General features: G+C 40.0%; 1 long non-coding RNA gene across 5 annotated transcripts in view; it reads right to left on the minus strand.

Annotated features, from left to right (window-relative positions):
* LOC138921947 (uncharacterized) overlaps window positions 1-25261 on the minus strand; it is a 716117-nt gene that overhangs the window by 550744 nt on the left and 140112 nt on the right. The window contains exon 1 of one of the 5 annotated variants that reach the window (XR_011434975.1): window positions 21441-21557. The exons of 2 other annotated variants lie outside the window; for them this stretch is intronic. This is a non-coding gene — a long non-coding RNA (uncharacterized lncRNA). Of the gene's footprint in view, window positions 1-21440; window positions 21558-25261 lie in introns of those variants that run through there. 2 more of the 5 variants (XR_011434971.1, XR_011434972.1) reach the window with 2 other exon arrangements.

A 25261-nucleotide genomic window follows, 5' to 3' on the forward strand; every position in this document is an offset into this window, starting at 1 on the left:
GCCTTTTGATATCAACTCAAGCTACAACCCAAATATTTGAGAAATTAAAAGAACTATCTTTGTCTTGCAAATCTACAAAATCAGAGATGTAAACACAAGCTACAATCACCTGAGACTAAACCAGCTTAGCTCAATTGGTAGAACCTAAAAAAAAAAAGGAAGAAGTATTTGGGAATAAAAAAAATCTTAAATATCCTCTCCACAAATACTAGTAAAAAGCTTTAGCAGGTGAACTTAATTCTTTCCAACTGCTAAAACGAAATTTGGATCCAACTGTTCTTTTATAAACTAGTGAGTTTTGATTGTACCTGGTTCATAGCAAAAATTTAACACAAGATATAAGGTCTCTGTGTCTGTGTTCATGTATGTGTGTGTATATATATAGACATATACACACATTGTAAATGTGAGATATTTTTCTATCTCCAGATGGTATTCCCAAACTTAAGAGCTCTATTTAATTGGGTTAAAGATCAAGTATGTGTAAGGATCGGGCATTTTAAAGTTCTCAGAAATAGAAACTAACCCAAATGTTTTTCAAGTTAACACAATATAAAATAAACTTTGGTAAATAAAAACTTATTTAAGTTTGTTGCTTTGATTGAAATAGGCATGTCTTCAAAGTTATCAGCATTGGATACGATATAGACATGCAGCCTTTATTCCTTACTAGTTTATTAGTCAAGTAAGCTAGAAGGGTACAGGAAAATTTCTTCCTCCCCTACACATTTATAAAAGAAATCTCCATTTGTAAGAGCGTCTCCCTTGCTGTACCAGGAAAAGAAGGGTGGCCACAAATCTCTAGAAACTCTTATCAATGGAGAAGGCACTGAATTAAACCTGCATAACAACCATAGCCTTGTTTATTGTAGTCTTCCTGTAACTTCCCATAACTGGCTCCCCACCCCCCCAATATCTTTTTTCTTTAGGGGGAGATGGCATTTAAAGTGGTAACTTGAGCCACTTCAAGGAGTTACTCAGTTTTCCTGGATATCTCTCATGTATACAGGATGTATACATGTTAGTAAATTTCTGTTTGCTTTTTTCTTGTTAATCTGTCCTTTACTACAGGGGAGTCTCAGGCAGAACCTAAAAGAGTAGAGGGAAAACGATTTTTCCTCTCCTACACTGCCATTCCATATTAGCTATTAGTTTTCAGACTGCATTTTTCTGTCTAAAATTTACTCTGTCACCTATGGGCTCTGTGCTGTAGAGAGCTGTCGATAGACAAAGACTCTAATCTACCACTTGTCCAAAGATGGAGTAAGTATCTGGGCCAACAGACTTGTCTTCTCTGACACAAGTAATAATTAACTGTTGGGCCAGAAAGAGAACCCAGTGGGTCCCTCAAACACAAGTTGAGAAAATGCTCAATTGTATGGTTAGAGTGTCGTCATTAACATAACTAACAATAGTACATATGCTTATATGTATTCTTTAAGTCAGTTGTCAACACACTGAAAAGCATACATAAAAGAAAAATGTCAAGTATTTATCACATATGGGCATTGGAACAAATGATATATGTATAAAGGAATCAAGAGTAAGTAGCCTTTACTTCTGCATTGTTTTCAAAAAAAAGCTTCAGTATCAAAGAGATTTGGCCAATTATGGGATTTTTTTCCTGAAAAAAACAATACCACTCCCAGTTTGTATTATTTTTCTCCAATAAATATGTGGGTGTAATAATCTGTAACAACATTTGTAAACTGTTGATTGTGTTCCCCACCAACCACAGAACTTCCATCTCTAATTATCTCTTGGTAATCAAATGTGAAATCACTAGATTAAATGAAGAGGAGAATACGTATTTACCTCCTAGGTAAATTTAGCAAGGTACAATCAAATCCCACATAATTAATCTAAGAAGAGTAGAAAATCAAATCATATAGCTTGTCTAAGAGCACAGAAGAGACCCTGACAATGCAGAATACAACTAGAAAAAAGAACACAGAAGTTCCAGTTAACTGAGCCACGCATACATGAGAGTCTTTATCCCCACCATATGATTTTATGTTTTATGTTTCCAGGTAGTGAGACTAAAGTCCTGATCTAGAACTTCTTCTCTAATGAATAGCCCTGCACAGGTACAAGCTGCACTGCTTCTAATCTATGTCCTGTCTCAAAAGGTGCCATGCTGTCCGCTCAAAGGCACTGAAACAAAATGAGAATACAAATACATTCCCAGTCACGTAGTTGCAAAGGGATGAAATGAAGCCACTGCTGTACTAGTATATGGATTAATGTTGCCTTTTGCTGTCAATTCCAGCAAACATTACATCAAATTTGTAGCTAGGGCTGATTCATGTTAGAACCTTCGCTTGCAGATTTTTGTCTCCAGAAAGCCTATTCCACAGTTTATGAAGCTGGATAGACAAGAGTTATGCATAACCTCAGCAAAGCTAAGGGGCATCACATTCACTGGTATGGATCAGCGGTCAAATAGTTAATTATTTTCCTCACAGCAAAGGAAGATTTTTTCCATTTGAAGATTTTTACCCTACATACAGTAGATTTGAGGGACGTGCAGCTCTGTGAATCAGATGGTTAAAAAAATAAAACTGTTGCAATCACCCCCTTGAAAGCAGGCATTGCAAAGGTTTATTACACTATTTTTCAATATTTCTAAAATTTTATACAAGAACAGATCCAGTTCAGTTAAGAGCGAATTCAAAATCCTAGGAGGATGAATCATTAAACATGCATACATAATGCCCAGATAGCCCCTCAAAACATTGGGATTAAAGAGAAGCAGCTATGATTTCTATAGAGAAATGTAAAAATCAAAAACACTGCCTTTCATCTGAAGTACGGACGACCAGAAGCATAAGCTTAAAGGATTCCTAAGCAGCGAACTGCTTAACAGACCTACCTGTCAGGACCAAACCCAAAGGCACTGCCTAGGTCTGAGGAGGAAAGGTGGGAGATGAGCAGGGCCAGAGGCATGCCACGGCAGCTGCACTGCTCCCCTGTGGGGCTGCAATGCAGGAGGGAGCTCAGCGAGATGGGGAAAGCTATTTGCTGCTGACTCCACTTAAGTTCTAAAAAGTAGCCAAATGGCTCTGTCCTTAGCACCATGCCTGGCTCCATGCCTACAAGGAATGCCATGGTTTATATCAATAGTCTCTGATTAAATCTTCCCCCCAAAATAATCCAAGTTGATTCTAACAGAGGCTGAAGAGATCTTTTAGAAATTTAGGACTGAGCTAGAAATCTAAAAAAAAAAAAGCAAAATTTTTTAAAAACATATAATTCCTACGGAGGGTTTGTGTTTGGTTTGGTGATGGTTCCTGTTGTTTCGGGCAGTCATGGTGCAAGTAATTCTGTAGCCAAGAGATTTTGCTACCTTCCCACTAGGAGGAGCTCCAGGAACAAGATTGAAAATGCTAGGGCTCTGGTTGTCAGGATATAGTTTATAAGAAACGTGTCTTCCAATTTGCTTGAAGTAGGCACTGGTCAGCATTATTTTGGAGCCCCACAAATACATTCCAAGTAATTCCCACCAACATCCTTTGAGCACCTGCTATGAGTAAGGTCCATGGCTAGAGGCAACGAGGGACATAGAGATAAATGACACACAAGCCTGCTCTCAAGTGACTTATAAATTAGTGGCTGTCGCAAAGGAGAGGGACAGGTGGATAAAACATGTTCCGAACTACTTATATTAGAGCGTATAGTGTGATAAACTACACAACAAATGTGAAAATAAAGTGATATTCTATTGAAAGGGAGGATAAATCATACTTGGGTTGGAGGAGAAACAGGAATTAGGGAAAAGCCTTACAGACATCTCGGCACAGTGACTGATGAGAAGCACGCCGGCAGAGCGATCTCAGGGACAGAAATTACTCCGGAGTTTAAGACCTACTTTTGCTGGGTGGTTTCCGAATATCCAACACCAGAAGCAGATGGTCTCTGCCAAATACAGAAAGCTTCCATACCCAGGCCCCTGACTCCAGTGAATGCCTTGGAAGGCCCACTGCCCCACCCAGAGCTGGTCCTCCACAATGGAAAAGGGAAGACCATGACTTACACGGCCATGATGGTTAATTTCATGTGTCAATTTGTAGGGTGCTTTTGGGTGAGATTAACATTTAAATCAGTGAATTCTGAGTAAAGCAGATTGCTCTCCATAATTTGTGTGTGGGTCATCTAATTAGTTGAAGGCCTAAATAAAACAAAAAGGCTGGCCTCCCTGAACAAGAGGGAATTCTCCAGAAGATTGCCTTTGGACTTCATCTGCACTGTCGACTCTTCTGGATCTCCAGCCAACCGGCTCACACTCCAGAATTTGAACTTGCCAGCCTCCATAATCATGTGTGTCAATTCCTTATAATAAATCTCTTTATATATATATATATATACACATACACACACACATATACACATCCTGTTGGTTCTCTTTCTCTGGAGAACCCTGACTAATACAATGACTCTTTGGCACGCACTGTGCAGCTCAGATTGGCATACAAGAGTAGCATATGATAACAGAATCCAGTACCTACATTGTTTCTTATCATAGGTCACTCTCACTATGACCCCAGCAAAACAGATATATTTCTTTAATTAAGCACAATCGTGTTCCAACTGGGAGAAGTTCAGTCCTTAGGGGTAGAAGAGAGCCCAGCTGGAGCAAGCACTTTCAACTACGGAAAACTTTGGGAGTCACCTCATAGTTGAACTATTTATTAGCTGTGTGTATTTAGGCAGGTTTTTCTGAGGTTAAATTTCCACATGTGTCATATGAGACTATTAATACCTATATCACGTAAATAAGATCATATATATGAAGTATTGGATATTTGGAAGCCATGCTCTAATTTTTTTAATTGCCCATATACCTACCACTTACGTTCTATAATTTACATTTTATTATATTGTTTAACACATACCTATCCATATATCCATCTAACTTTTAATAGTTATAATCCAGGAGCAAATAATTATGAAACCCCCGCTATCCCCAAATGTTGGGGAAAGTTTTCTAACAGGCCTATTGATGTAGTTTTCCAAGAATAGGAGAGGACATCTTGAGATGCAAGTCAGGCACATTGTCCTTCTGTCCCTCTTCCTGCCCAATCGATCAGGATGTTCCCTTTATGTACAAGCATAGGACACTCCCTGTAGAGTGAAACGTCAGAGATCTCCCCTATCCTTCTTGACATTTTCCAAGAAAGGTAGATACCATATAACAGCATATGGGTCCTCGTTTCAACAAGAAAAATGCTTCTTTATGAGAAAAGCTTGCATTTCTTGTTGCTTTGTCCTTGATATGCAAAAAAATAAAAATAAAAATAGATGCACTAAGTAATTCATTAAATTGAAATGTTTTGTGGCTTACATTCATTTTGCGGACATCTGAGACAATTTGTATATTGAGTGCAGAGGAGAACGAGACACGAAGGAGCCATATGTGGTAATGGTGATTGTGACTACGGCTCTGGAGCCACAGAACTATAAGCACCATCGCCTTATTTAGGAATTTTCTTTGGCCTCCTCCTACTTTCTCACTTCCCTGGATGGCAAGGTCCTACTCCTCAAGTACCCTCTCTGTGTTCTACTTCTCTGGACAAGGTTTCTCAAAGTGTGGGACATAGGTATACACCTCAGACTGTCCTGGCTCCAAGGTTCCGGGGCTCCAACTAAGATCTAGTGAAACTGAATCTCGAAGGGTGGCCCTTGAGAATCTGCATTTGTCAGGAATCACTCACATGCTCCCAATGCACCCTAAAATTTGATAATCACTACTCTAGACCAGAGGTGGACGTACCACGAAGCTAATGAAGCTTCAGGGCACCTAACTTGCCTGGATCCCTGCAAAGATCCTTTACCTAATTTTTTATTGGTAAAAGTTTATTCTTTTTTGTTAAAGAGTCTTCCTCGAAACTGTGTAAGTTTCAGGTCCCACCATACTTGGATGCATCCCTGTTCTGGACCCTTCTTGCAAAGAAAGTCAACTCCAAATCAAATTATTAGATGATAAGAAAACTTACCACACTCCCTCTCCTTGGGGTATGGGCGTTTCAGTAAAGATCTTTTGAGACCAAAATCTTCAAGATCCAAAGGAATTAATTCCTCAACAGAGGAAAAGCTGGTACTATGCCAAGTATTGGAAGGAGTAGAGGCCCTTCTCAACACACCTTAAATCAAACTGGGTTTGCAGCAGATTTTCTGCCTTCTTGTGAGGCTGGTCACAGACTCCCAAATACAGAACCTGTTGAAGGAAGTTCATTAACACTGAGCTATTTGGACCTGCTCTCTCTTCTTCCATCCTGCAAAATACTAAGGAAACAATGTGGAAATAGGCTTCATGAAATGATATTCACAGCTGGTAAGTTTGCCTGCAGCCAACTGTGACTTCCTTAGAAAGGAAAAGTAGAAGCCATGTCTAGCAATATAAATTCACTGGATGAGAGGGTGACCCGTGTTCTGAACGGGTGTCTCCGGATACTAGGGCACAGTGACGTTAATCCAGATAACTGAAACATACCACCTCACAAGTTAAACACTTAATTAAATGGAATTTTGTCCTTGAAAGGTGACTAGAGAGACCTGAAGAAGACCGTGACATCTGTAAGTTCTCCTAGGGAGAAGTACCTCCAGACCTATTGGTGTGAGTGATGTAAATACGACTTTTAAGCAGTGCATTTTAAGGTAAACAGATGATTTTTCTTTGTATTAGAAAAAGGCGATCACTGAGAGAGATTTGAATACAAAAAGAACATTTTGGAATTTAAGATAATGTTTTGCTGCGCTTCAAGGAAAGGATTTAATTTGAATTTAAGAAGTGAATTGTATGGAAACTCCCTGCTGTTACTTAGGTTTTGTTTGAAATTAGATTTGGGTTCCTATTAACACTGATATAGAGCATGCCACGATGATAGGGGTAGCCAAAATGTGCCTCCCTTTCCACTGTGGCCCCCATCCTGGCACCCCATTCCCAGAAATTTGCTGAAATGCTGCAAATCCAACCATCTCAGTTTTAGTATGTCATACTGAGGTGCCATATCACTTCACAGACCTTAACAAGTTCAATGACATTATTTTTGCTCTGCTCATTCTAAAGCAAATCCACTTCTCCACATTCAAAAAGAACATGACCGCACAGTTAACAGAACTTACGTTTTAAATTTTATTTCTATTAAGGCAGCATTCTCCAAACCCTCTTCCATGGAACACCAGTGGCCGGCAAGATATTACCCCACCAAACATACTTACAAATATTCAAAGAGTCAACGATCAAATAAGTTTGGAAAAGAGGGCATAACCGATCCCCATCTAGGAGGGTCACATTTCACGTTAGCATATGAAATACCTTCATAAGTTACGCAGTAAAGAAATCTATTTACCTTCACTAGGCCTTCTTGCTCTAACCTCTCGTTTACACTCACTCCTCTAGGTTTGCCCCTTGACATTCTCATGGTTTGGTATTCATCCTTTGACACAACATATTAGAGCTACAGTAGAGAAAGGTTCCTAACTCCTGCTCCAGCCTTATGGAGCTCATCTGAGCCTTCCTCAGCTTCCACAACAGAAAAGAAGGATCAGAGTAGTGATCACTAATTTACATAGCATCCCGATGCTCACCATCACATGTCCACATGACAGCTAGATGGAGTTGTTTGAACAGCCTATAGATAGAAAGTAGATTGTTTTCCTGTGAGAAGGAAAACCCATAAGAGAGGGTTTAAGGTAAACTGTTTAATTTGTGTTAGAAAAACTACATAAAAATGTAGGTTTGAGAATTATAGATCAGGAGAGGGATTTTCCACTCCAAACACCTACTATCCTGCTTCCTGCGATGTAATCAAACCAATGTTATGGCTTTCGGTTATAGAGAGAACAAACCAACCTTCCGGTTTCTAATCAGAGCTGAGAAGTATACTTTGGGAGACCAAATGGAAAACATTGCATGGTAAGCCAATTAGCCCTTTGCCATTTATTAAAAACAAACAGCTGACTCTGGATCAATTTCAAAAGCAGACAAGTAAAAATCAGTATCATACTTGTTGCTGTTTTTACCCCATTCTTTACCAAACTCAACTCTTGAACATTTGGCTCAGCAATCCCGACACTGATTCTACCTTTGGACTTGGAATTTGTTTGTCTTTTTCTCAATGTTTAAACTCCAACTTATCCCCCACAGAATTTTACTTGGCTCTCCAACCCTGTTCTTTTCAACTCATTTTCTCTTGGGCAGGGAATGCCCTGCTTCAGCTCAAAACACACAGCACCCAACCTTCACCATTTCCCATTAGTCAGTGACCATCTGGACCAGCCTTCCCATACCCACCTCCTACAACAAACTTCAAGGCAAAAACAGAAGGAGGGTGGTCAATAACACTATTCCATACTACCACCATTTTAGTAACAGCCCACCTGAAATTTCAGGGGCAGATTTGGAGAGGGAGTCCCATGACCCACTTTGGAAATGAAATCAACAAAAGCAAGGAGGTGACAATTCAGTGGTGTGAAGCTGTAAACAAGTGGTTCCCAATGTGAGTACCATAGATACTAACCAATTCTTACAAAGAGCTTGTCAATCCATGTGCACACTAACCTGCTAAATGAATAATAATATGCGCTATTTTCTAATATATGCGGAAGTTTTTTTTGTTTGTTTGTTTGTTTTTATTAAAGATTTTATTTTTTCCCCTTTTATCCCCAAAGCCCCCCGGTACATAGTTGTATATTCTTCGTTGTAGGTCCTTCTAGTTGTGGCATGTGGGATGCTGCCTCAGCGTGGTTTGATGAGCAGTGTCATGTCCGCGCCCAGGATTCGAACCAACGAAACACTGGGCCGCCCGCAGCGGAGTGCGTGAACTTAACCGCTCGGCCACGGGGCCAGCCCCTATGCAGAAGTTTTTATAGTTATTAACAAAAGACATATTCCTCAAAATAATACTGAATTAATAGAAACTACATGACATTATAACAGAAAAATAGAAAACGATAGTTATTTTCCTGGAGGCAAGGGTGCAGGGGCGACAGTCCTAAGAGGTATTTTGATGCATCCAAGAAATCTAGATCTTTGAAAATTTGGGAGCCACTGCTCTAATCCACTGAGATAATGGCAAGGGTCAACCACTTAACAAATCCACAATCTGACAGACTTGTAGATAACGTATTATGCAAAATGTGATCAAATGTACTTTAGTCTTAAGATAATGAGAAAGATGAGAAATGAAATGTAATTTTGTTTTGAAGAAACTGAGAACATAAGGCCCCTATGTAATGCATGGTAAAAAATTGCTAAAAAGCATTCTACAATTGCATAACCAAAAATCATTTCCACGAACAAACGTAATCAAGTTGCTATGACAACCCAAATGCTAAGTTCATAATTTAGGCAAGCAAAATCAATAGATTTTCTAATTAATACCTTCCAAATACTTTTTATCCCTATGAACATCATTCATATGTGACTACTCAATTTCTAGTTAGTTTTTGAGAACTCCACTATCTTTTTTGATTATTTCCAAAAACCTTCTCATTAATCTAGTCTCTTATGATTTATTATACATTCCTTTCTTGGCATGAGGCCAATCACAATTGTAATTATATATAAGTTTATATATAATTTATATATATATAAGGCTCTTATATATAAACTTGTAAATCTCTCATTCTAGATTTCTGTTTCAAACTATGTCTTTTCTTTTATGAGCCTGGCTTCTTGTAATGAAGACCTAAAAGGAAAAGGGGGAAAAAACCCACTCTGAATCTACAAGGTGAATAAACAAGGAAACTTGTTTAAAAACTGAGAAAATGCAAAGGAATAAACTGCCAGAAGAATAAATTACAGTAAATGGAAGATCTTTGACTCTACAATCATGCACACACACAATTCAATAATGATAAGGGAGGAGAGGCCAAACAATGAAAGGACCTTGCACATGAGTAGGGATTTTAAAGTATGCATATAAAGTCTGTATATATTATGGTTACCATTGTAGTTCATACTACGCATGAAGGTTAAACAGTGGAGCATTGCTTTCTAGAACTTACTCCTATTTAACCTGAAAATAAATCTTTAAAAATATTTCATCTGAGTGGTTAAGTTCACGTGCTCTGCTTCAGAGGCCCAGGGTTTCGCTGGTTCGGATCCTGGGCACGGACATGGCACACTCATCAAGCCACGCTGAGGTGGCGTCCCACATGCCACAACCAGAAGGACCTACAACTAGACTATACCATTATGTACTGGGGGGCTTCGGGGAGAAGAAGAAAAAAAAAGATTGGCAACAGATGTTAGCTCAGGTGCCAATCTTTAAAAAAAAAAAATTTCATCACAACACACTTTAGACTCACATGAAAATCCTAGCTCCATAAAAAAGCACCAGATAATAGGTACCCCACTAGAAGGCAGTCCACTTGTTTTTCTCCTAGCTGTGTGTCTGCCTTCCTGCTAAACCTTTGTTGTTAAAGAGAATTTAGGCCGAAAATACAGTTTTTGGCAGAAAGGAAGCCAACTGGTTTTGTAAGCTATAAAGGTTAAAATACTTCCATGAAACATTCCCCCTAGAAACTTTGTAAGCAATACTTTTCTCTAAAATTTTATGACAGCTGGTACAGCATGAAACCATATGCCTTTTTATATCTCCTAAATAAAAATGAGTAATTTGACTTATTAGCACTGATTCTCTAGAGACAGAGCTAAGAGAGTTCCTGCAGATTTATCTGGTTCTTATTATATTTTAACAATGTCTGCTTTTATACCAGAAACAATTATGCTAGCCATCTGTCTGCAAATATTTGTGAAGAAAACTACAAACTTTATCTTTATCTACTTCAGGTATCTTTTTAAAATCAAGCATTTTGGGTGACTCACCTCACAAAACTCTTCAGAGTTAGACGGTATTACCTACTAGAGAGAGGAGATGACATCCCCATAGTGGATTTCAAGTAATACAATCACCAAGTGTTAGAGCCAGAAGGACCCTCAGAGGCTTCTACTGTCCAACTCTCGTTTTAAAGCAGAAACCTGAGGCCCAAAGAGGTTAAACAACTTGTCCATGGTCACAATGCTACTTTCCAACCGAGACAAAACTGGAAGCCAAGTTTTCCGACAATGTGTCCAATGTTATTTGTATTAACCCCACCCTCCCACTGAGAGCCCCTCCTTTCTAGAGAGACCCAACAGTGCAACTCTAGCTGATGCTGCCCAGAAGTTTAAACCAGGACTGAAGGTTCAGTAAGAAACTCAGGATTCGTTCTCATATAGCATTGGTATGGTGAGTGGGATCTAGCCACCTCCATCGGGGTTACCACTCACTAGATATTCCAAGAAGGAAGCAGGCTCCAGGATAGGCCCTGTCTATCACGAGAGTCCGGTGTCACTTCTATTCAAAGACCACCAAGAACACACTTGTAGTTGAACAAGCTGGGCTCATTACTTGTCGCGGTGAGAGAGAACACACATCAAAGGGAACATCTCAGGAAGAAGGTGTTAGAAAGAATATATTACAGGATTCGGGATTAGGTTGCATGACTTGGGGGAGGGTCAAAGGAAGCAGAGATTCCCTCTAGATTGGGAGCTATCAGAAAGCAGGGGCGATTCTATGATTGGGTGTCCCATTGAATCTTATCTATAGGGAGGGAGGGTAGGCTAGATGAGGGTAAAGCTATAATCAGTAAACAAGTAACAATCATTCATTTTAGCTGAGAGAGAGGGAGGCATTTGGTGTTGTGTGGGTTTCACAGTGACCTTCTTTTGTTCTCACTCCATTACAGTCTCAGAGTGATCTTGTCTGGTGTTGATGTTCTGTGATATTCTCCAACAGAACAAGGCCTATTTGGTAGTGACACTCCAGCTTGAAGTAGCATGTGCAACACCTAGCTGTGAGCATCAGACTAGTCCTGAATATCAGGGGTTACTTTTTTCTTTCCCCCTGTGTACTCAGTGGATGGCAAAGATGAACAGATCTATGATTCCTAGGTGCCACTCTTGCCTAGCCCTCAAATGGAATGCTTGAGTCACTGTAAAGAAAACTTGGAAATCCTCTTTTACAAAATCAAACAATCAGATCAAAGCAGCACAAAGCAGCATTTACTGTCTACGAGTGCCACAGTAACTATAAATTAGAAAGCAAGATGAATTCGACACCTGAAAGAATTAGGTTTGAGTCCTGGCACTGCTTCTTGATAGCTATGTGACTTGAGAGATATGTGACTCTGACACTCAAAGCCACAAGGACTGAATAAGATAGGGTCATTTGTCTCAAGAGACTCACAATGGGGCCATCCCAAACTGCTGTCTCTTTCCCTGTTTTTCAGTCCTAAGGAATGCTTCCCTTTGCAAGACTCCCAGGTTCTAAACAGGGAGCATTTACCGCCATTCATGGGTCCCGATCACTTTCTATGTCTCATCTTGACTTAGAACATAGAGTAGTTAGATTAACCCTTTAAGCCATGCTAAAACTTTACCTTTATTTCAGGTTCACATTGAAAGAATCTTGACTGTCAAAAATTAAAAGAATGATTGATATGGAAAAAATTACCTGGTGGAGAGAATGACATGAATAAAGATAAGACTGGAATTAGTAATTGTGTATGGAAAAGTCGAAGGATAGAATGTTCAAATTTATTGAGCTAATTCTAAAATACTGATCCTAGAAATAAAATAAATTTTAATAGCATTGACAGATGAACAGTTGAAACTTATCATTAAAGTCAACACTTTGAAATGTCTATGACCTAGAAAGCTCTTTTTGACTAGATGTAAATTAGTTCTCTGACCTAAGAGAATTAGCAAAAAAAAAAAAAAATGTAATGATCACTGAAGTGGATAACACAGAGACAAAGAGTATGTTTCAAGTTCGAAGAATTCTAAAACCTCTTCTGTACAAGAAGGTTATGAAGACGCCTCCAGCCAGAAAGCAGGAAGGAAATGGCACTGCTGGCAACAATTACCTAAAACAAAGGAACAGTCGAAATCCTCTCTGATTGCCTTTGGTCTTTTGGCTAACTTGAGGCTCAGGGGAAATTTGAAAGTTTCACAAACATCTCTTGACATTTTCACTTAATGGAGTCTTGTTTACCTTTCTAATACGATTACAGGTTCCTGATAAGTAGCACTGGAGATTCTTCTCCAGTTGCTTAACTATTAGTATCCTCAAACCTCAGTTATCCAGCCACACTTTTGAGGGGGCGGCCCAGATACATAATACAAAATGCCAATCTTCTGCAGGAAATTCTTTGTTAGCGTTACAACTGCAAGTTCTTGAGCTACACGCATCAAAATAACAAGAGAAGCACGGCCCTGGGACAGAGTTTGAGAGAAATGCTATAAAATAAGGGCATTGGAGTTGCTCTGTAAGGACCTCTTGGCTCTCACATGGTTTGACTTAATAACTACTTAAACGGAATATAAAGTAAGAGAAGAGACAAATGTCAAGAAAAAGATAATGTCAAGAGCCTCATTAGCTAGAATCCAGTGGTTCGGACCCCTAGAGCATAAGGTCACGGACGGACGTAATTGTTTCCTGGGCTAGTTGGCTGCGACATATCTTCCCTATGATTCCACCCAGCCCTCTCACAAATCCTTCCTATTGGTCATGGGGGAAACAGCATGGATGAGCCAGTAAAATAAATCCCCACTGAAAGGAAGAGGGCAGACATCTTCATTATCCAGCTCATTGTCAGGCATTTTACTATAGAACTGTCCTCAGATGAAAGAAACAGAGTACAAAATACAGTACTTGCCTAAGTGGTCCCCATGCCCATGGTATGTTGAATGCACATAACCAGAAGACCCTCGTGGTTGCGTAGGCCTGGGCAATTCTGCTCCCGCCAATTGAGTTAGCTGTTTACCAAGAGCTAGCTGTAATTATTCACCAGCTTGCTGATGCCAGCTCTACTTTGCATATTACATAAAATAATGATGGGGAAGTATAAGTGCAAAGAGAAAAGAACAGATTCATCTCCATGAAAATTAAATTGTAACTCAATAAAGACGAGTTACTTAAATAAAAAAGTCAAATTAGATGTGGGTGCAACAACCATAAAAGATTGGTTGGGAGCAGGAGTCATAAACATCCAGAAGGACTCCACACAAATTTCATAACAAGTGCTTTTAAATTGGTCTTTTACTTCAAAGAAACCAAAACTGGAAATCATAGAGGAGGCATTATGTTGTGGTTTCTGAGAAAGACAAAACCAGTAGTGTGCTGGAGCCAGCTTGTACTGGCGCACAGGAGCCAATTATCAGGTTTTCAGGAATTTGGGGAGCCTATTGTTAAACACTGCTGTTATTAATAATTAAATGACACAAACTGAGAATTAAATAAGGTATATTTTAAAACAAGCATTAAACACTAAAGACTTGTCACTTCCTAAATATTTCACATTTTACAATTATCTATATTGTTGAGGTTATTTACATTTATTCTATCTATATAGTGGAAATATAGTATAATGGTGCGCTACTCCACATTTCTTTCCAATTCCACATTCGGTACCAGGTTAGTAGCATAAAAGTGGCCAGGGTGGAAGTATTTACACCATAGAAATCATCAAATGCAACAATCAGTGCTATTTTTCCCAGAACGTTGGTTGTTAAACATTTATCAGCATACCACCAAACAAAAGCGAAATCGAGTAAGCGGGATCATATCCAAAGAAAAGTCCATGACCATATGGCAGAAGGCTAGAAAATGAACACACATGTATTTATAAGTTTTAGATTAAAATAAAAATGCTATAACACGTGTATATATGTACATATACGCACATATATATATTTTATTATCCTCTACTTTAATTTTCTCAATTAATCTACAACTATCGGTCCTGATTCAGATTAGGGCTTCTACCAAAGAGAGGAAAACAGTAGAACAAATTTTTCTAACTGTCTGGAAAGCAGTTTGGCAACATTCATTGAAAGCTTTGAAAATTCACCCCCTTTCACTCAGAAACTTCACTTCTATTACTTTATCTTAAGAAAATCATAAACGATACAGTCAAATATGTACCAAAATGTTCATTGTATTGTTTAAAATAACAATAAACACATACATAAATAAATAAACAACCTAAAGGCACAGCAGTAGGGAAATGATTAAATAAATCATAATACATGTATATAATAAAATAAGATATAACAAGTAAAATCGTGTATTCAAAGAATGTTTAATGAGTAGGAAGAAATCCACCAAATATTAACAGTGGTTATCACTGGGTGGTGGGACTTAAATTGATTCGATCTTTTATATAAGTAGTGCACATGCATTATTGAAATGTTAGAAAAGAGAGATAAAGAAAATAATGATCATCCATAATTCCATAAAACAAAAATGACTATTTTAAATCTTTTATTTTCTCTTGCAGACTTTTTTACCTTGTATGCACACACACCCATTTTTAACCCAAAATGGTATTAGAAGGTGCATGTTATTTTGTAACTATGTTGGGGTTTTTTTTTGGCACCTGAGCTGACAACTGTTGTCAATCTTCTTTTTTTTTTTCCCTTGCCTTTTCTCTCCAAATCCCCCCGGTACATAGTTGTATATTTCAGTTGTGGGTCCTTCTAGTTGTGGCATGTGGGACACCGCCTCAACATGGCCTGATGAGCAGTGCCATGTCTGCGCCCAGGATCTGAACCGGCAAAACCCTGGGCCACCGAAGCAGAGCGTGCGAACTTCACCAATCAGCCACGGGGCCAGCCCCCTGTAAGTATGTTTTTCGTGGCAAATCTTAAGATATTTCTGGACAACTTTTACCTTAGTTTCTTATTTACAATTTTCTGTATTTTCCGATTTTTTTCCTTTTTTTTTTTTTTAAATAATGAGCATAAAGGGGCTGGCCCCGTGGCCGAGTGGTTAAGTTCGCGCGCTCCGCTGCAGGCGGCCCAGTGTTTCGTTGGTTCGAATCCTGGGCGCGGACATGGCACTGCTCATCAGATCACGCTGAGGCAGCGTCCCACATGCCACAACTAGAAGGAGCCACAACAAAGAATATACAACTATGTACCGGGGGGCTTTGGGGAGAAAAAGGAAAAAAATAAAATCTTTAAAAAAAAAAATAAAAAAAAAATAATGAGCATAAAGTAGCTTATCTCCAAAGACAGTCCTCACGGAACGATGCCTGTGAATCTTGGCTAGTTCAATGACTCTCTTTAACCAAAGAATGAGGCAGTAGTGACAGTGTGTGAGCTACAAAGCCCAAGACTTAAGAAGGCCTAGAAGCTTCCACTTTTGTGCTTTTGGGAGCCCTGAGCCACCATGAAAGAAGTCGAGCTACCCTCATGGAGAAACTAAGGGGAGAGATCACATGGAGACAGAGGCTCAGCCTTGCCAGTGTCCTAGCTGAGCACACTAAGTCATGCCCACTAAGGCATGGGAGTGAAGCCATCTTGGATTCCCTAACTCAATCAAGGCCTGAGATGACGGCAGCACCAGTACACGGAACAGACGAACCACTCACTTGAGGCCAAGTCATCCATAAAAAGATGATAAATAATAACATGTTGCCATTTAAGACACTACATTTTGGTGGTTTGTAAAGCAGCAATAAATAACCAAAACAGAACATGTATTATTCATATACTACGAAAAAACATTATTTTTAAAGGCATTATAACACACTTGTGCATGCACCTTTGCATACACCATCTATTTCCTGCTTAAATGCCTAATTGCTGTTATCCAGTATAGACTCTATTTATTCCACAGGATGTACACCTAATTTTACAGTTCAGATTCGATCTGTGTAAAGGAAAGATAAATTGCCGACATTGTAAATTATTTACTGAATGTCAATCTAAAAACCACACAGATTGACGGAGTTATTTCTTTTCATATAAGGAAACTGAGACCCACAGAGAGTAAGCAACTAGTCCAAGGTTACCAAAGTCACATTAGTAGTTAGTAGCTGAGTTAGCACTCGTTCCCAGGTCGATGCCCCTTCCTCTATATCACATTGTCTCTTTAAAAAATGCGCCACCTTGTTTCGGACAACAGTGGAATTGAAAATACTTATCTCCCAGAAGATAGATGCAGTCCCTACTTGACTAAAAGCGAGAAGAATCGTAAATCTTACAGAATAGCCAGGTCTTCGGGGACTTCTAGTCTGATAGATTTGGGCAGGCCACAGAAGTTCAGATATGTTGCAAGAATCTATGGATAAGCACTGAAAATATTATTGCTTGGAGTGGAGGCCACATGACAGAGAATCTACTTGCTTAGCCACCCAGCGCTAGTCATTTAAATTTATGAGCCAGCCATTCCCATGGGAACCCGGCGGGAGGTGGCACGAGGAAAGTAGAAACTTGAGAGCGGCAGAAGAAAAGAGTGGTAAGAGAGCAAAGGAAAAATAAGAAAACTGAAGTAAGAAAAATATATATATAATGAACGAATCTGTATTTCTTCCTGTCCTGTGGACGATGAAACACCAAAGAAATACTTCTAAGGCAAAGGAGTCTGAGTCCCCGGCAGGTAACCCATGAACTGGACATACCAAGACAGCTCTTACAACTACACTCTCTCCATGCCAACCTAGTAAGGCAAGACAGAGCAGGAGGTACCTCCTTTCAACTTTCCCTCTGCTCTTCTTCCTATGGGCAGCATCTCATGCTAATGTGTTAAATAAGCAATATACCCTCTACAGGAAACAAGCAGAGAAAAAAGCCATTCCGATCTTATCAGTTCCTCTGTACCAAGAAATCTAGTAATTTCCTATGTAGGTCTAGGAAGGTCAAAAGACGCACTGGTTGGTAAGAATTCTTTTCCTCTGTCCTCAAAATGGGATTGTCACCACAATCACTGATCTATACAGCCACGAAGAAGGGGCTAAGAAGATGAGCTTTGTCAAAGGCAGAGAGCATTTACAAAAGGTTTGGAACTGAAAAGAGCTCTCTGGCCTCCGAAAGCTGTCAAAGGTCAATATCCACCTCGATACACACGTGCCCCGTCACTGAGGCCAAGGTACTGACTTCATCCTGGGAAGCTTCCCTCACTGCCGTAACTGCCTGGCGCCGAGACCACAGAGCCTGCCCTGTTTCCAAAACAAGCCAGGAAAAATAGCACATTCTTTGGGATAGTGAAATTCAAGTTACTTGCTTAAATTTTCTCAGTACAACGAGTCTATTAAGTTACCTCACACGACCAAATAAAATCATGGAACACGAACACCAGGCCCTCATCAGACTGCTAACGGGGCCATTCAAAGCCTCCTTTGGTGCAGGTCTCACAATCGAGTGGCAGGTGCGACTAGCAGCTTTCCTGACCTTTCCTAGTGGGCTGAACTGGTGTAGGGAGCTCCAGCACAAGGTTCCTCCCATGGTACTTATATGGATCACTATTTGTCTTGTGTCCCACGTTTTTCAGACTTGTCAGAGCAAAGTCTTTCTAATCTCACCTGATTGTGCATGATTCCTATATGAGGGAAGTTGTATCTAACCTAAGAGCTCCATGTTGGGGCACAATGAGGACATTTGTTATACAAATACTTAATTAAACTCAGTGACATCTTCCAGGAAAAAAAAAACTGCTTTAACAACGTGTGCTTCTGCTCCCCTTCAGAAAAGTACTCTTGTGTACTATCTTTAACATAGTTTATTTTGATAGAGATCTTTGAGTTTCTTACTTTTTTAAAATACAAGGCAAGTTTTCTAAGAGCCTTCTGAATAACATCAGGAAAATCCAGAGACGGTTTGTTTGTGTCAAATCCTCGCTTACACACATAAACTAGCATATGAAAAATAGGCTTCTCTTCAAGAAAGGAGGGGCTTCCCACAAACGAAAAGTATTCAGGGTTCAAAATCTGCTGCATGAATATACTTTAGGGAGAATGCAACTTTTTCTTTTTTTCGGAGGAAGATTAGCCCTGAGCTAACTACTGCCAATCCTCCTCTTTTTGCTGAGGAAGACTGGCCCTGAGCTAACATCCATACCCATCTTCCTCTACTTTATATGTGAGACGCCTACCACAGCATGGCTTTTGCCAAGCGGTGCCATGTCCGCACTCGGGATCTGAACCAGCGAACTCCAGGCAGAGAAGCGGAAAGTGCGCACTTAACTGCTGTGCCACCGGGCCAGCTCCACAAAATTTTTTAACTTACATTATTTGTGAATACTATAAGAGGAGTGATTATGGAAAGTTGTCCTGTCGTGGTCCCACTTTCTAGAAGAGCAGTTGAAAGTAATCAAAGACTTTGCGGTCTCTATGCCACTTCTAGTTGACTCAGTTTCTCCTTTCAGAAGAAGAAATGATCCTTTCCCTTTAGCCCAGTGCAAGAGTTTAGTCATAAAATCACAGAATTTAGAGTTAGAAGAGCCACTGGAGCCTGTAAGTACACATAAAACTTTACAGCCCCTTTCCCTAAATTCTCATAAAAAAACAATTTGCTATTTTCATTATTTCTTTGAAAAATTACATGATGTTCTGAAGGACCTGCAATGACAACCCGAGAAGTGCAAAAATGCTGTTTACACATGGAATAAGTACCACAAGAAATAAGATAGTACAAACATCCTTGCAGGGTGCTCTAACGCTGACCCGGGGGCTGCATTTATAAGAAAGGGCAGCGATATATGTACTAGATTGACAAAAATGAGTTCATCATCAAAGGCTTCAGGGTGTGTGTATGCGCAAAACACTAAAGCATGAAAAAAGAAAACTTTAAAAGAAACATGTAAGGCTTAATTCCAAACCTAAAAAGCACCAGATCTATATTTTCAGAGACAGAGAGGATGCGCACTTTCTTGGTTTTTTACAGCCACTCTCAACTGCGGGGTTATGACACATCACGGTGCTCAGATCAATCTTGAGGTGTACTGCAAATAATATGTTTTTAATAATATTTTTAAAAAAGCAAGTCTGAAAGTGATTTATTTATTGATCCAATTCATAGTTATCCTCACTCACTTGCATTCCAATATACTTTGAGTAGAAAAGTTGGGTGAAGTCACAACTTGTTCCCAGAGATTTTCCCCGTGTCCACATGAACGTATTCATTGACTCATTCATTTAACAAATGCTTTTTAAGTTTCTAGAACGTTCCAGGCACTATGCCAGGTGCTGTAAATACAAAGATGACTAAAACAAGGTCCTTGGGCTTTGGAGAGCCCATAGTGCTGGTGTGGGAAGCAGACACGTAAAACAGTAAGCACAATCCAAAGGGATGAATGCTAATACAAGTAAATGCAAAGTGACGAGGAAACACTGCAAAGAAATTTTTTTCTGGATGAGTCAAGGAAGACTCCACACAACTAGGTTAATCGAGCTAGGTCTCACAGAATTACTGGGAGTTTACTCAGAGAAAGAGGGAGGGACATTATAATTTACTCTCTAGGAAGTGGGAAGACAGAGGAGTGGTTCTTTTTGTCATTGCTCATGACTTTTTTAAAAATAAAGGAGTGGCATGACCAGATTTGTTTTTCAGAAAGCTAATCTTGATGATAACACGGAGGATGTTCGGGAGAGGAGAGAAACTGGAAGCAGGAATTCTAGTCAGGAGCTTATTGTAAGAGTCAGGACAAGAGATGGGGAGAGCCTGAACTAATAAGCAGCACCTGTGGGAACGAGAAGCCTGAAACAGAATCAAGTGATATTTAAGCGACAGGATAATCAATAAGACTTGATGAATGATTGGATTCAGGAGCGGAGGGAGAGATAAATTAGTCAAAAATGACTCCAAGTTTTCTAGCTTGGGTGATTTAATGGGCATTGATATTATTCATCAAAGAAAGAGAATGCAGAAGAACGAACAGATTCCACGGAGAGAAGATAATGAGTTTTGTTTTGGACATTTTAGGTCTGAGAGTCAATGGGTCGCTCAAGTAGAGCTGTTCAGGAGAGAGACACGTGCAATCAGATTTCAAGAAAGAAGTCTGGATTACCAACGTAGTTCGAAAGTCATTGATATATGGGGTGTCGCTGAATGTGTAGGGCCGGATGAGATCACCCACGAAAGGGGAAAACAGAAAGGAAGCTCGGACAGAACTCGAAAGAGCACCAAGACTTGGGGGGTGGGCAGAGGAAGAGGAGTGGGTAAAGCCGAGAAAAAGGTGGCACTAGGCAGAAAGAAGCAAAAAGAGATACGCGCTTCGGAAAGAATTTTAAGAAGGAAATGTACATTGTACATGCCAATATGACGTGCCAAAGAAAAACCGAAGGAGCATGGAAAAGAATCTTTGGGATTTAGCAAACAAAGGGTTATGAAATGATGTTAGAACAGTCTCCATAGAGCGGGGGAAGCAGAAGCCAGGAATCCATTAAGCCCCAAGGCACAAAGGATATCCTCCGAAGATCAGGATTTAAAGATAAGATGCTACCCACCTCCCACAGAAATAATTATTCCTTCAGCCATGAGTCTCAGAGCCGGCTACAAATATGTTAATGGCGGCGGAGGTGCAGGAGAGGAAAGAACTCTGTCTTTTCCCTAGGATCCTCGGTGCCAGCTACTGGGTGGCAGATAGGAGGTTAGTATGTCTCACACTCACCTTCTATGCTCTGCTCTGTGATGGTACTTTGCGCCGCCGCCGCGGCTGCAACTCTGCGAACCACGCTTCCCGCCGGTTCCCTGGCCGCTGGGTCTGTTCGGGCGGAAGCTAGGGGGCGCTAGAGGGAGGCTGCGAGGCGGGAGGGAGGCGGGCTGGCGGGACTCCTTCCTGTCTACCTTCTGATCCCGTAAACAATCCGTCCCAATCATGGCCGAGGCACTGGGTCCAGGCTCCAGCTTTGCTGTTTTCGACACAATAATTTGATACCTTTGAGGTTAATATAGTGCTTACAATGCTCCAGTGCTCCAGGTGCGTTTTATCCCTTGTTTATTCAATTGACCTCAGAATACATATATATGCATATAGGTAATCCGTATATAGCTAGCCCATAACTAGCCCATCATGAATAAGAAACTACGCACTGTGTTGTGAATGTCGTTTTCTCTTTAGAGACAGCATGGGACCGAAGAAGCCGATTTGTGCTGGTATTTGTACTGCTTCTGATTGGTTATGTGACCTTGAACAAGTCATTCTTCAGTCCAAGTTAGTTTTCGTATTTTTAAAACAAGGACGTTCGGTATACTTTTATGGTCGCCGTAAAAAGTCATTATTGCTGATTGTGATGGAAGATAGAGAAATAGGGGTGAGGATGGGAACTAGCAATAGAGAGGGGTCGCGGTGGGGCGGGGGGCGGGGGGGACGACGGACGACGACGACTTGCATGACTGCTTCCAAGAGTCCGAGTTGGTATCTTGTAGAAATGGGCACTCTGCTGACATTTTAAGTCACTTTTCACTTGAGAGGTAGGACAACGCCGTGGTTAAGACCGCTGACTTAGGTATCAAACAGACTTGCTTTATTTTTTCAGACCTACTTTTAAATCCCGTGTCTACCACCTCTTGGCTCTGGGGTGATAGATAAATCATTTAAGCTTTCTGCTTCTCAGCGTCATCATCCTTCAAATCAGTATGCCTCTTTTGTAAAACAGAGTTCTAGGGCTGCTGGATACCAAGCAGGAGGAAGAGCAACTGTGTGCAGCATTAGGAGCTTTATCTGTTTATTAAAACTACTTTAAAAAGCTACACCTTCATGGCCCCATGTGGAAAGACATGTTTCCGTCCCTTATCTAACAGGGGCCCACAGACAGAGACTATCACTTTTAGGTGTTTGATATTCTTCTAGTAATGAGGAATATGTCAGAACCCTTCTATTCATTGGTGGGTTAATTTGGAAAAAATGAAATAGTCCTGGATTTCATTAAATTGTGGACACTAAAAGCATGTATCCTGCTGAATACTGAGTTAATATATTTGCTTTCCTCACAGTTGTATTAAGAAGAAGCACCTTAAGGATTTCTTTTTTTAAATTGCTGGGACATACTCCTCAGATGTCAAGGGGAAAAAAAGGATGGTCCATCAGGATCTATAGTGAATATAAGAAACTATATTCGTAGACGCATGAGTGATGGTTTTTCCATTACGGAATTCATTTGCATAGAATACTGTGGCACACACACCAATTTTCCCCCTGAAGATATGCATTTCTTAGCATTTCTAGCCAGTGAAAATAGATGGAAAAAACTAAAAGCAAGACCATCTTTCTGACATGAAGGAGACAATTGTTTAAACTCCCTATGCTTACTTTCTAAATATTATTCTGCTGTGCTAGCTTATCTCTGGGCCTTAAAATAGAATTTTGCAAGCGCCATTTACATCCTTATGTCAGTCCTTTACTACAAAACAAGCGAAAATTAAACATGCAATCCCTGGGTTCAGAAACTTCAGGAGAGATTTCCAAGCCCAAAAGTAGGATGAGAGTTCATGTCCTTAGGTGAACATACATCGGAATAGATTAACAGTTTCTCCACCCGTCCCACACCTGCCTGCCTGCTCTCGCATGCAAGCTTCTTCCTATAATTGAGGCGTATTTAAAAATGCGGCTGATTCTAGGTCCTGGAGGTGCCAGGATATAAATAAGGCTGCTTTGGCAATTGCATTCGTTTTTTCAGATCACACAGATTATTATTTAAGTGACTGGTTCATCAAATATAATATGATATATAAGGAAAGGAGTGGGAGGAAAAAGGTGGTAGACAGTCTTTGAACCAATTTTCAAATATATCTCCTTGGAGTGACTAATGCGATGTTCCAAGGTTGGATTTTGCCATTTCTTAAATGCTTTGCTCTAACAACATATTTACAACCTATACTCAGAATTAAAAGTTGAATAGGTGGAGGATATGAGACAGCAACAAATCTTTATTTCAAAACTTTCGTGCAGGCCTTTAAGAACCAGCCTTAAAGTTAAATGCTAGCTCTTGCATATTCTAGGTGGAATAATAAGTAGGTTTTCATGTTCTTTGCTAAAAAAGAAAAAAATCTGTGATTTTAGTCATCAAAGAGAAATCCTGTGGTGAGATATTTATAATGGTTTGGGCACAGCCTTTTGCATTTCCATTGACTATATTGGTTGACTGAATAATGTTTCTTTGTTTTTTAAAGAAAACATAATCATAGTAAACAATATGGTTTGTTTCTCGAATCAAAGACACTGAACCTAGCCTCTTTTTTACAAACATTTATAGTTTTCAAAATGTTCACTTACGTTTCACATATATATGAGCCTCCTAATAGTCCCTGTGTGATGGGTAAAAGAGGATTCTTCCTTTTTTATAGATGGCTTGAGCCTTACAGAGACTATGAATGACTTTCCCGAGGTCAGGTAGTATATCTATTTAGTGTTATTTGATTACAAGTAAAATAAACTCCACTCAAATTGACTTAAGGAACAAACAAGTTGTTCATTGGCTCACATAACTGAAAGTCTGCAGGGGTAGGAGGTGGAGTAAGGAGTAAACTGCTTTCACCTATGGCTGCATGCAGAGGCTGAATGATGATGTCGTCATGTCTTTCTCTTTTTTTTAAAGATTGGCACCTGTGCTAACGTCTGTTGCCAATCTTTGTTTTCTTCTTCTCCCCAAAGCCCCCTGGTACATAGTTGTATATTCTAGTTGTGAGTGCTTCTGGTGTGCTATGTGGGACACCGCCTCAACATGGCCTGACAAGTGGTGCCATGTCCGTGCCCAGGAGCAGAACCAGCGAAACCCTGGGCCGCCGAAGCGGAGCGCACGAACTTAACCACTCGGCCGAGGCCGGCCCCCATGTCTCTTTCTCTTATCTCCGTCACTCAGTTCTGCTATTCTCTGCATTGGCTTTATTCTTGCACAGGCTTGATCCTGGTTGTAGAGAAATGACAGCCAGCAGCTTCAGTCTTATATCCCATCCTCTCAACAAACAGCGTTTCATTTTCCCAGCTGAGTCTCATCAGCCTGGCTTCAGCCAGAGATACAGAATACGCCGATTGGCCAGACCTAGGTCGCATGCCTTCCCTGGGAACTTCAGGGGGGGTTGAGGGGAGCCTTGTTAGCTCTACCTCAGGCCCCATGGATTAATAACAGGAAAGAAATAATTCTCTAAAAGGAAAATCACTCAGAAATTACCAAAAGAAGAGGGAATAGATGTTGGGCAGGCCACAAAATTACACAGAACTATTAAGTAAGACATCAAGGATTCAAAGCTAGGTCTGCCGGAATTCAAAGCATTCTCTCTTTACGTTCTATAATGCTGCCTCCGTACATCACATGGCAAATATTATACTGGTCTGCTCAGTCCACTTAGAACTCAAAAAGGATCATAAGATTTCTTAGTGCTACAACAGGAAATTGCTACACTGGATGTAAATAGTGATAATGGAAATTACTAGCATGTGTAAAACAGTAATCTTAAAGATTCAATGATTCCATGTTTCACAGAGACTGCCAA

Source organism: Equus caballus, chromosome X (genome assembly GCF_041296265.1).
Source record: "Equus caballus isolate H_3958 breed thoroughbred chromosome X, TB-T2T, whole genome shotgun sequence".
In the NCBI taxonomy this organism is placed as follows: Eukaryota; Metazoa; Chordata; class Mammalia; order Perissodactyla; family Equidae; genus Equus; species Equus caballus.